The 12,267-nt window shown below is 35.6% G+C and overlaps 1 protein-coding gene across 2 annotated transcripts in view; it reads left to right on the top strand.

Moving 5' to 3' along the window:
• CDC73 (cell division cycle 73) overlaps positions 1–12,267 on the top strand; it is a 131,348-nt gene that overhangs the window by 65,592 nt on the left and 53,489 nt on the right. The window lies entirely within an intron of this gene.

Raw genomic sequence — 12,267 nt, 5'->3', positions numbered from 1 at the left:
TTTGCTCTTATGTGGTTTTTGGTGTTCTTGATGGCAGAAAACGTTATGTTAAACCACTTTTTAATGTTGTCATTTACTTTTTATTTATTTTTCCTTCCCTTTAAAATTACATGTATCGTAGAATTCAGTAAAATGATGTAATAGATATAGCACACTTGTACAGGATCTGGGGGGTAATGAGATTTTACTAATTATGTTTACTTATTCTAATGTTTCAGAAAGATTTAATAACTTGCCATGAAGCAGATTTTATTAGCACTACATACTCACTGAGGTTTTTCTAATATGGTTAGTTTCTGGGGCTGGCACCTTGCTTCTTTTCTTACTGCAGAGCAGTAGGGAAGGTTTTTTAAAATTTTTTGTTGTGGTAAATAGCCTTTATTATCAGTTTTTCCTCTCAGACTCTAGGGACAGTAATTCAATCCTAGAAAGTTATAGTTTTGGAGCTTAAGCTAAAGGTTAACAGTTATATACATATTCTTCATCTCACCTGCCTCCACCATTAATATCTGCTATTTCAAATGAATATGAATTTATATTCTGTGATATTAAAAACATTTTTGTCCGCATATTTTTGAGCTTTGCTGATGAATTGTGCTTTGTAGTTTTAAGAACCCTCACTGTATTAGAAATGTTAGAAGGATTGTTAAAGAAAAAAAAAAGAATTTTATAAATTGGAAACCTAAAGCCTAGACTGAACTTTGACTTTTCCTAGTTAAGTTTGAAGGAGAGGACTAAAACCCAACTTCCTTGTAGTCTGTATCCACCCATACTACAATTCTCACTCACTACCGTTTTGTTTTTAAAATTAGTTTACTAGTTAACAGAGTAATGCTTAAGAACTTACTTAAAATGACATTTTCTAGAAGTACAGGTGCATTTTTGTAGATCAGTATTTATCAATGATTCTTTACATAGGATTTGACTATGAAGCTAGCCACAATGACCATTTATGGAGTATTTACTCAAAATCAGATTGTGTGCTAAGCTTACTTGAGCTGTTATGCAAATGGCTCTTTTCTAATCGTTTTATTATTGTAATATCCACTTAAAAGATGCGGAACCATTGCCTGGGGTTGTAAAATAATTAGTCCAAATGTCAGATAAATACTGATAAGAATAGAGGCCAAGCTGGGAATTGAAGCAAGATTATCTAAATTCTTATCCTCTGTTTTTTTTTTTTTTTAAATCTATCTAGTACTATCATTATTCTCTGTTCTTAAACTTTTTATTACATGGCACTGCTAGAGAAATTGTGGGATTTTTTTTTTTTTTTCCGAACACTGGCACAGCATACCCAGGAATCATTAATAGAATAATAAATGAATGTTTATATTTTCACTTTTTCAACAGGTACATATTGATTAACTACTGTGTACCAACATGCGCATTTAGGCATAGCTTATTAAGTATAGGGGATACAAAGTTGATTTAGAGACATTCCCTACCCCTTTCTCCAGGAAAGGACTAAATAATAATTATTCTTTTGCCAGTTCTTTTGATTGGATTTTTTTTAATGTCTCCCTGGATTATTATAGATTTTGATTGTTAAGAGAGTTATATGGGTAACCTACTCATTAGTGGGTCCCTCCAGTATTGGGTTGAGTCCCTGAATTTCCAGTGGGACCCCCCCCCCCCACCCGAACTGCTTGTTACGGGACAAGTATTTAAACAGCAAGAAACTTCCAAATATTAATAACAAAAGGTGCCTGTGTACTTAACTGGAATTTACTTCATACTTTAAAGTACAGCTGCAACCTCTTTCTTTCTGTCTTTTTTTCTTTTTTGAGACAGAGTTTCGCTGTATTGCCCAGGCTGGGGTACAGTGGCACGATCTTGTCTCACTGCAACCTCTGCCTCCCAGGTTCAAGAGATTCTCGTGCTTCAACCTGCCGAGTACCTGGGATTATAGGTGTGTGCCACCACACCTGGCTAATAGTTGTATTTTTACTAGAAGCGAGGTTTTACTATGTTGCCCAGGCCGGTCTCAAACTCCTGACCTCAGGTGATCCACCTGCCCTGGCCTCCCAAAGTGCTAGGATTACAGACGTGAGCCACAGTGCCTGGCCAACCTGTTTGTTAATTTTAAGTTAAGCTAGTTAAGAACTTTACGTAAAGTTCGGGAAAACAGGGCAGATGTGAGATAAAAGTCCGCTTAGTAACTTTTTCTAGCAACCTACGTGTTTCCAGTCAAGAGAAACTGTAAAAATCTTATGACAGGAGAGCTTGTAGAAGTTCTTCCTTTAGTCTAGTTTCTTTTAACATCTGAATTCTATGGTTAAACTAACTCAGTAAATGTGACAGGTTTCTTTTTCAGATTCAGCAAACTGGCAGCTATTTTGTTAAGTTTTATAGTTATAAATGGCTTGTAATTGTCACTTGCCTAAGTCTATTTTTAATCTTACAACACATCCGTGATGGAAAAATAGGTGGCCATTACTATGTGCATCATGGCCAGAGCTGTCCAGGCTGGTTTTAGCATTTTCCTGGGCATGTCTAGTATAGACTTCAAGGAGTCAGAATTTAAAGACAGGAATTGTAATGCCTCCTAATTCTCAGTTTTTACTGGGTGTAGAAATAATTATTTTTGTATTCTTGTAGTTAATGATTTTGAATATGTTGAATCAGATGTAAATCTGCTGTTCAAGTGGCTATTAAATAGTAACTCATGGAGTTACATCATCTATTTATCTATGTATGTACATTCAACGATATGTCCTTGGTAAAAAGATTAAAAGAGAAAGGGTAGGGGGAGAGCACTTCAATCAGGGTGGATGATTTTCATCTAATGGGAATGAACAAAATCCTTGAGTAACATTACAAGGGAGACATGAATCTGGTCTTCTTATGTTGGTCTCCTTTCCTGTTTGTGCTTTATTATGAGTGGTTGGTCCCTGAATTCAAGGAATTAATTTCAGCTAGGGCTTACCAGAAGTACCAGCTATTTTTTCCTATGTTGGACAAAAATCTTAATGTTTTAGATCAGGTATAATTTCCACCATGCCACTCTGAAAACTGTCACTTGACACAATTATTTAGAGACCAATTTTAGTTTTATTAAGATGACTAGACAATTTTGCATAATGTTTGCTTGGAGTTTATTTCTCTCGACTGTTTTTATTTATAATCAGATGCAGTCTTTTTCATTACATAAAAGATTTGGACAAATGGCTTGTTTTTGGTTATTTAATGTTAGTATAGGTAGTTTCCCTTTTTGAAGAGAAGTAAAATGTTTATTAAAAGCTTGTAATTTTCCTCTAAAGTCAGTGGGTGATTTATGAACCAGCTTTACTTTCCTTGAACTCACAAAGCAAGAATTAGCCTGATTGCAAATAAGCAATCTCAGAATGACCACAAGTGTCAGTGTTTGCCTGCCTTATTTTTCTCCTTCAGTTTTCTTGTGCAGCAGATACGCATGTTGTTGAAGAATTTCTTTTGACTTGAAAACAAAGCTAAATTTAAGTGTCTCATTCAGAACTAATTATAGATACCTTTATCTGTTTTAATTCATGCAAACTTTTAACAATGAGCATTTACAATCAACAGTGATTTGGCAAATACTTTATTATGCTTGTGTATTCCTTGGTTTTTCTGAGGCACAGCTATTTCAGTCAGGAATAATACTCTTAGAGCTGTGGTTCTCAGGGGGGCAGTGGTAGGGGTAGTACTGCTTTCTAGGAGGTGTTCTAGAAGTTTGTGAGGATGTTTCTAGTTAACAGAATTATTTTTAAGGGTATTTTAGGGCCAGGGTAGGTAGTAGTCCAGTAGTGTGTGGGACAGTCTTTGTAAACAACAAAGACTAGCTCTGTGTTCTGCAGGACTTCTGAGTGTTTCATTGGATATCTGTGTAGGTGAAACACTTTTTTATAATTAAATTTAAAACATTGTTGGAACATAAAGTATATTTTGTTCAGTTTTAACATGCACTGAATTATCTCTAGAAATGTAATTACAGTGTACAATGAGGGAAGCTTGTACTTTGCTTTGTTCTAAACTTGGCCAATGGTTCACCATTTCAAAAAATCAGATTATGTTCATGGCATTTGAGTCACCAATATACCAGTCTATGGGCATTTGTAATTGTTATATTCACTGTGACTTTACGTGTAGGTATTAGCATCTGGTTAGTATATCTTCTGGTGTAATCATGTCTGAGACTTAATACTGAAATGCATATTTTTATCATAAATCTCTCTCTTTTTTTTTTTTGCTTTTTTGAGACAGTCTTGCTCTGTTGCCCAGGCTGGAGTGCAGTGGCGTGATCTTGGCTCACTGCAACTTCCACCTCCAGCTTCAAGTGATTCTCCTGCGTCAGCCACCCGAGTAGCTGGGATTACAGGCATGTGCCACCACACCTGGCTAATTTTTGTATTTTTAGTAGAGTCGCGGTTTCGTCATGTTGCAGGCTGGTCTCAAACTCCTAACCTCAAGTGATCTGCCCACCTCGTCCTCCCAAAGTGCAGGGATTATAGGCCTGAGCCACTGCCCGTGGCCTTTATCATAAATCTCTTTAAAAATTTTATTTGTATTAGTGTATTAATTTTTAAAATATATATGTAGATTGGTTATATTACCTGTGCATTTCATTTCAGGTAGTTAGAAGGGTCACTGTAAAGTATTTCTTATATAAATACTTGTTCTATGTAAATTAAATATAAAAGGGATGTGTTGAATTTGATAGAACTGTGACATCCACTGGGTCAGCACCTTTGAATAAATTATTTCAGGCAGCTTACTCTCCACTCTGCAAACCCAGCATATTCTTGATATTTAAAATTATTAACACTATTAATTTATTTAAAGTATAACAATTTTTAAATTCAAGTATATGTAAAATATTGAAACTTAAAATTCTACTAAAACTTTGCAAAGAAGCATAGTTACCCAAATATAAATTATTAGTATCAGAAAGTATTTATTTTAATGGCTGTAGTAGATACGAATAGAAAGCAAGTGTTGGGAGCCAAGCATGGTAGCTCATGCCTGTAATTCCATCACTTTGGGAGGCCGAGATGGGCAGATCACCTGAGATTGGGAGTTCAAGACCAGCCTGGCTGACATAGCAAAACCCACTCTCTACTAAAAATACAAAAATTAGCCAGACGTGGTGGTACATGCCTGTAATCCCAGCTACCTGGGAGGCTGAGGCACGAGAATCACTTGGACCTGGGAGGCAGAAATTGCAGTGAGCCAAGATCGTGCCACTGCACTTGCACTCCAGCCTGGGTGACAGAGTGAGACACTATCTCATAAAAGACAAAACAAGAAAGCAAGTGTTGGAAGTAAGTAAATAGAACTTTTTTTTCCAAAAGGGCTTTTCTGAAGAAAGAAGGGAACATGGAACATACTTGATTCATGTAGCCATCTTCAGTATGATTGGTTATGGCCCGATTAGAAATAGGGACTTCAGTGTAAAGGAACTTTGCAAAGTGCCAAGGTCTGACCCACAGAACCAGGCTGCACGATGGATGAATAACATACCCAGACACTGATATTCAGTGAAAGAGCAGGGGGCCACTCACAGAAGGAGTTGTGGCAGCCGTGCGCCAACTACCTGGCCTTGCCGGCATTTATTCAGCACAGATTTAATGACAAAGGCATTGAGTCAGCACACCTGTGGTTAATTAATCTGGTCGCCCTCCACTGGAGAGAGCAGTCCTATGAATGAACAAAGGCCAGTCTTAGGACCACATGTGTAAACAAGCTCTTTAGATAAACTCCCTTACATTCCTTTTTACCTGCTCTAAGCTATTAACTCAAGGTAAGAGAATTAGGCTGCTTTCAGCCATAACCCTATCCAGAGGCTTTTGCAAAACCTTCTGGCCTTCCAAGGTTTGCATTTTTCCTATAATTTTATAATTTCTCCCACCACCCTGACCAAACCCCTACAGCAAAGCAGACAAGAGACATGCAAAGGTTATAGGATTACAGACCAAGAGATAATGTTTGACTTTTAGGGTTTGATTCTGTGCCCTGCCCCCAACTTCTTAGGCTGTATAGGGGGTTTGCTAACCTTTGGCAAATACATTAGGCATTTTTTATATGCAAGCTACAGGGGGTTGTGAGATGCATCATTAGGTTCCTTTCTTTGAAGAAATTGATAGCCTTGATGGATACATAGATCATTATAAAGATAGCAAAATAATTGGAAATAAGTGTTATTTAAATTTTGTCTTTCATATATAAACTCTTATGAAATTCATATGGTGTCACTCATTTTCACTGTGTTTTGATACTTTTGTGTTCCCAATTGAACTTGGTTTGTATTATATTGTTATTCTTTTAATTTCTCATGCATTTCCTATATTTTCACTCATTTTAAATAAGATGTGGTCTCAGAAAATAGAATTGCTGAGTTTTAGTGAGCCAAAAAAAGAAAAATGTAGTATTTCTGTTTATATCCTCCATTTATCCTTAATTATTTGCTAATGAACATATTGTTTATTTTTCACTGATTTTCTCTCACCTTTGAGTTTTATATACCATTTTCTAACTTTTCACAGAATTTATTACTGTCTCCAGAACTTACAATGTTCCAGAACATTTCAGCTGTCTTAACTTGTAGAGTGTGTTTGTGTGTGTGTGTGTGTGTGTGTGTGTTTGTGTGTGTGTGTTGTGGGGCAGTGATGGGTTTCAGGTAGTTAAGTATACATACAGATTTGTTTCAGTGTAGCTTCCTCAGTCAGTTTATTGAATCTTACTAAATGTTTTCTTTTAAAGCTTGTAAATTGTTACTTATCTTTCTACCTGTATGCCAGTAACTATAATTCTGTGTTTCCCAAAACAGCTAAACTAACAACTGATTACAAACATACCCTGTGATAGAAGGAACTAGGCAGGATAATATGTTTTAATTTACATGGAACAAAAGAAGAGCAAATTTATATGGTATACCATTCTTCTACCTTTGAAGAAACCCATTTTGGATTATGTCTTCAAACTTAATCAGTTAATTGCACATTCAAGGTTGCACTACAGTGGCATTGTTTTTAGTGAAAAGGTATTATTTACATTAGAAAAATGAAATTTCAGAGCAGAATTGGACCTTTGAGGTCATCTAAAAATTTATTTTTCTCGCTTTATAGGTGAAGTAACTAAGACCCTGAGAGGCAGTGATTTTCTCAAAGTTCCTCACTTTGTGGCAAGTCAAAGCTGGAACATAGCTCTTAAGACTTACAAATCAACTTTTTTCACGCTGATTAACACTTCCGGTTACTTGGTATATTCTTTTAGTTCATGGACCCATATGTTACGCAAATGATTATGTGTACCGTCTACCTTATCCACGTTTCTCTGCCACTGTAAAAATAATTCTGCCAGTTTTAAATGAACATAGTGGTTTTATTAAACCTCAGAGAGACATATGACAGAATCATTCACCTGTGCCCTAAGATAGGAGATCATTATAGACTTTGATATTAAAGGAGAGTAATACACATGCTTTGGATTTTTGCTAATTGCAGTTGTATGATAAAACATTTCAACTACATTCACATGGATGTCATTTTTTAATCAGTAGATAAGTAAATGAAAAAAGTTTTTCTAATATGCAAGAGTACCGCTTTTAAAGATTTTGTGATTTGTATCACCTTTTCTCTCTTGATTCCAATTTGAATTGCTGTATTAGTCTGGGTTCTCTAGAGAAACAGCCAATAGAATCTTTCTATATCTGTTTATAATTTGTGAAATAAATCTCTATGTGTGTGTGTGTATATATATATATATATATATACACACACACACATATATAGATTTAGTATATTATTAGTGTTTATTTTACTGGTGGTTTAACACACAAAACGTATGCACACCTATGTATATATGGAGATTGTTACAATGAATTGACTCACACAGATATGGAACCTAAGAAGTCTCAGGATCTGTGTCAGCCAGCTGAGAATGCATTCTCTTCTAACTCTGCTCTTTTGTAATATTCAGAATGAATTTGATGAGGCCTACTCACATTAGGAATGGGAATCTGCTTTACTCAATCTTCCTGTTCAAACTTTAATCTCATCCAGAAACACTGTCACAAACCCACACAGAATTTTTTTTTTGTCCAGCCTATTTCGTTTAGCATAATGTTTTCAAGGTTCATTTGTGTTGTAGCATGTATTACAATTCCATTCCTTTGGAAGGCTAAATGACATCCCATTGTGTATATATATAATTTATCTGTTCATGTGTTGATGTTCATTTGAATTATTCCTACTTTTTGCCTATTGTGAAGAATGCTGCTGTGAACTTGGTTGTAAAAATATCTGTTTAAGTCTGTGATTTCAAATATTTTTGGATATATATACTCAAACAGAATTGTTGGATCATATGTTAATTCTTTGTTTAATTTTTGGAGTACCATCATACACTTTTCACAATAGCTGTGCCATTTTGTGTTCCTGCCAGTCATGTATAAGAATTCCAATTTCCCCATATTCTCATTTATACTTGTTATTTTCTTATTTTGTTACTGGATTTTGATAATAACCATTCAAATGTATTTGAAGTGATGTCTCACGGTATTTGATTTGCCTTTCCCTAACAATTAGTGATGTCTGGTGTATTTTCATGCACTTAATAGCCACCTGTATCTCTGGAGAAATACCTATTCAAATCCTTTGCCCATATGTAAATTGGCTGGTTAGTGTTTTGTCGTTGTTGAGTTGTAGGAGTTCTTTATATAGTGTGGATATTAATTTCTTATATGCGTGACTTGCAAATATTTTTTCCCTTTCTGTAGGTTGCCTTTTCACTGTGTTGATGTCCTTTGCACAAAAGTTTTAAATTTTGATGGAATCCAGTTTGTTTCTTTTTCCGTTGCCTGTACTTTTGGTTTCATATCCAAGACATCAGTGCTAAATTCAGTTTCATGATTTCCTCTTGTTTTCTTCTAAAAGTTTTATAGTTTTCACTCTTGAGTTTAGTCTTTTGATCCTTTTTGAGTTAAATTTGTACATAGTTTTAAAGTAATGGTCCAACTTCGTCCTTTTGTGTGTGGCTATCCAGTTTCCCCAGCACCATTTGTTGAAAAGGCTGTCCTTTCCTTATTGAATGGTCTGGACACCCTTGTCAAAAATTAGTTGACCATATATGTGTGAGGTTATTTCTGGGTGTTCTGTTCCATTAATCTGTATTTCTGTCTTTATGCCTCTTCTGTTTACTGTTGCTTTGCAGTAAGTTTTGAAATCTGGAAGTTTGAGTCCTCCAACTTTGATCTTTTTCACGATGAGTTTGGCTAAGTATTTGAGGTCCCGTGAGATTCCATGTAACTTTTAGGATGTGTTTTTCTATTTCTGCAAAAATGTTGAGTTTTGATAGGGATTGTGTTGTGCTTCTGATAGTATAGAAATCTTAATATTTTTCTAGTCCGTGAACACAAATGTCTTTCCATTTATTTGTGTCTTTAATTCTCTTAGCAATATTTTATAGTTTCAGTGTACAAGTCTTTTGTTTCCTTGGTTGAGTTTATTCCTGAGTATTTCATTCTTTTTAATGCTATAGTAAGTGGAATTGTTTTCTTAATTTACTTTTTGGACTGTCTATTGTTAGTGTATAGAAACATAACTAATTTTCGTGTGTTAATTTTGTATTCTGCAACTTTGCAGAACTTGTTTATTATTAATATAACTTTTTTGGTGTCATTTCTAGGTTATTTAACATACAAATCTTGTCATCTGCAAACATAATTTTACCTCTTCCTTTCCAATTTGAATGCCTTCTGTTTTTCTTGCCTAATTTCTCTGGCTGGAACTTTCAGTATTATGTTGAATAGAAGTGATGAAAGTGGGCATCCTTGTCTTGTTCCTGATCTTAGGGACAAAGCTTTGTCGCCATTGAGTATGATGTTAGCTGTGGGTTTTTCATATGTATCTTTATTATGTGGAGGACATTTCCTTCCATTCCTAGTTGAATTTTTAAATGTTTTAATGAAAGAGTATTAATTTTTGTCTTTTTTTCCTACATCATTTGAGATTACTATGAGGGTTTTTCACCTTTATCTGTTAATGTGGTGTATTATTAAATATAAATACATTGATTTTTCATATGTTGAACCACCTTTGCATTCCAAGAATAAATCCCGTTAGGTCATGGTATATAATACTTTTAATTTGCTGCTGAATTCAGTTTGCTAGGTCGTGACTTATCCTTATATAAAGAGTGTTAAAAGAAAATTGTTTAACAGTTATTAGTCCCACTTTTTTTTGGGCAGTGAGCTGAAAATACACAGACAGAAACACATATGCATATTGCAAGTAACTAAATACATATGTAATTGTATTAATAATTTTTTCATTTCATGTATTTATTATCGATCTCCTTCATTAGATTGCAAGCACCATGTGGGTAGGGACCTCGTGCTCTTGTTTATATTTCTGCATTTCTGTTTTCTTATTTGGCACTTAACTATGCTTTCAGTAAGTGTATGTAGAGGCCGGGTGCGGTGGCTCATGCCTTTAATCCCAGCACTTTGGAAGGCCGAGGCGGGTGGATCACTTGAGGTCAGGAGTTCAAGACCAGCCTGGCCAACATGGTGAAACCCTGTCTCTACTAAAAATAGAAAAATTAGCCAGGTTTGATGGTGCACGCCTGCACTCCCAGCTACTGGGGAGGCTGAGGTACAAGAATCGCTTGAACTGGGAGGTAGAGGTTGCAGTGAGTTGAGATTGCGCCACTGCACTCCAGCCTGGGCAACAAAGTGAGATACCATCTTAAAAAAAAAGAAAAAAAAAAAGTGTATGTGGAAAGAATGAATGTTTAATTCTCTTAATAATCCTGTGTGACAGTTATTTTTGCCATATTCATTTAATAGATAAAACAGTTTTTACTCGATGTAATAGTCATGAATCAGTAATTCTAAGGCAAATATATTTGTTTTAATTAGTCAGTGTATAGTGATTAAACACCTCCCATGCACCTGGCTGTATCAAGATTGGAGGAGTAATAGTTTCTGATGCGAAGTAAAGTACCTTGCAGTCTGATTGGGGGAAGCAGACAAATAAGTAGGGAATTATATAGTATAATGAGGTGTTATGGTCTGAATGCCTCCCAAAATTTATGTGTTGAAAATTAATCCCCACTGTGGTGATATTAAGAAGTAGGACCATTTGGAAAGTGATTAAGTCATGAGGGCATGGTCTTTATAAATGAATTAATGCCCTGTAAAAGGCTGGAGGGAATTAGCTTAAATCCTTTTTTGCCCTTCCACCTTCCACCATGTGAAGACACTGTCTGTCCCCTCCAGAGGATGCAACAATAAGACATCATCTTGGAAGCAGAGAGACACAGACCTGCAGGTGCCTTGATCTTGGATTTTCCAGCCTTCAGAATTTTGAGAAGTATGTTTCTGTTATTTACAGATTGCCCAGTCTGTGTTATTTTGGTATAGTAGCACAAAAATGATAAAGGTATCCACAAAATGCCAAAAGGTCAAGACAGGGGAACATTGGAATTATGGGAAGAGAGAGAACGAGGAAAGAGAGAAAAAAGTTTGTGAAGGGAAGTCCTCAAATCAGAGGTTACAAGGTATTAGTAGTTAGGAAGCATAGGCTTTGGATTCAAAAAGGCCCAGATCTGTTCTGCTTAGTAGCCATGTGACCTGGGGCAAGTAACTGGTTTTTGCTTGTTTGTTTGTTTTAGTTTTATTTTCTCATCGTACAATAGATGCAACATCTATCTTAATCAGTTTGTTTAGAGGTTGGGTGATAAGAGAGAACATGTCTCAGCCATTTAAGTGGTTACTTCTCTGGAGAGAGTTTCTGGGCTTAGGGAAAGAAAGATAAATTTATTTTTAAATTTTATAGCCCTTTATCTGTATATTTAAAGGGAAGGAAGTACTATGCTTTATAAGTATGTTAATTGTTTTCTATGTTAGCAACATATTGTATACATATACCTCAAGGTTATAAGAAGTCTTAAAAAAATTGTGCTTTTTATATGTGTTGAAATGTTTTGCTTCTAAAATCCTTTATGTTTTTTAGCCTCATTGTAATTTGTCCCCAGAATTGCTGTTTCCTTTTTCTACAACAGGTTTCTCAAAACACTCTTTTAAGACTAGCTGGACATGGTGGCTCTCTCCTGCAATCCCTGCGCTTTAGGAGGGCAAGGCAGGAGGATTGCTTGAAGTTTGAGACCAATCTGTGCAACAAAATGAGGCCTGATCCCTTAAAAAAAAGACTCATTCATGTGTTTAGAAATTCAGGCCAGGCGTGATGGCTCATGCCTGTAATCCCAGCACTTTGGGAGGCAGAGGCGGGTGGGTCACTTGAGGTC

This window comes from Symphalangus syndactylus, chromosome 19 (assembly GCF_028878055.3).
Source record: "Symphalangus syndactylus isolate Jambi chromosome 19, NHGRI_mSymSyn1-v2.1_pri, whole genome shotgun sequence".
In the NCBI taxonomy this organism is placed as follows: domain Eukaryota; kingdom Metazoa; phylum Chordata; class Mammalia; order Primates; family Hylobatidae; genus Symphalangus; species Symphalangus syndactylus.
Note: the sequence above shows the minus strand (reverse complement) of the source record. Positions and strands in the feature narration are given on the sequence as shown.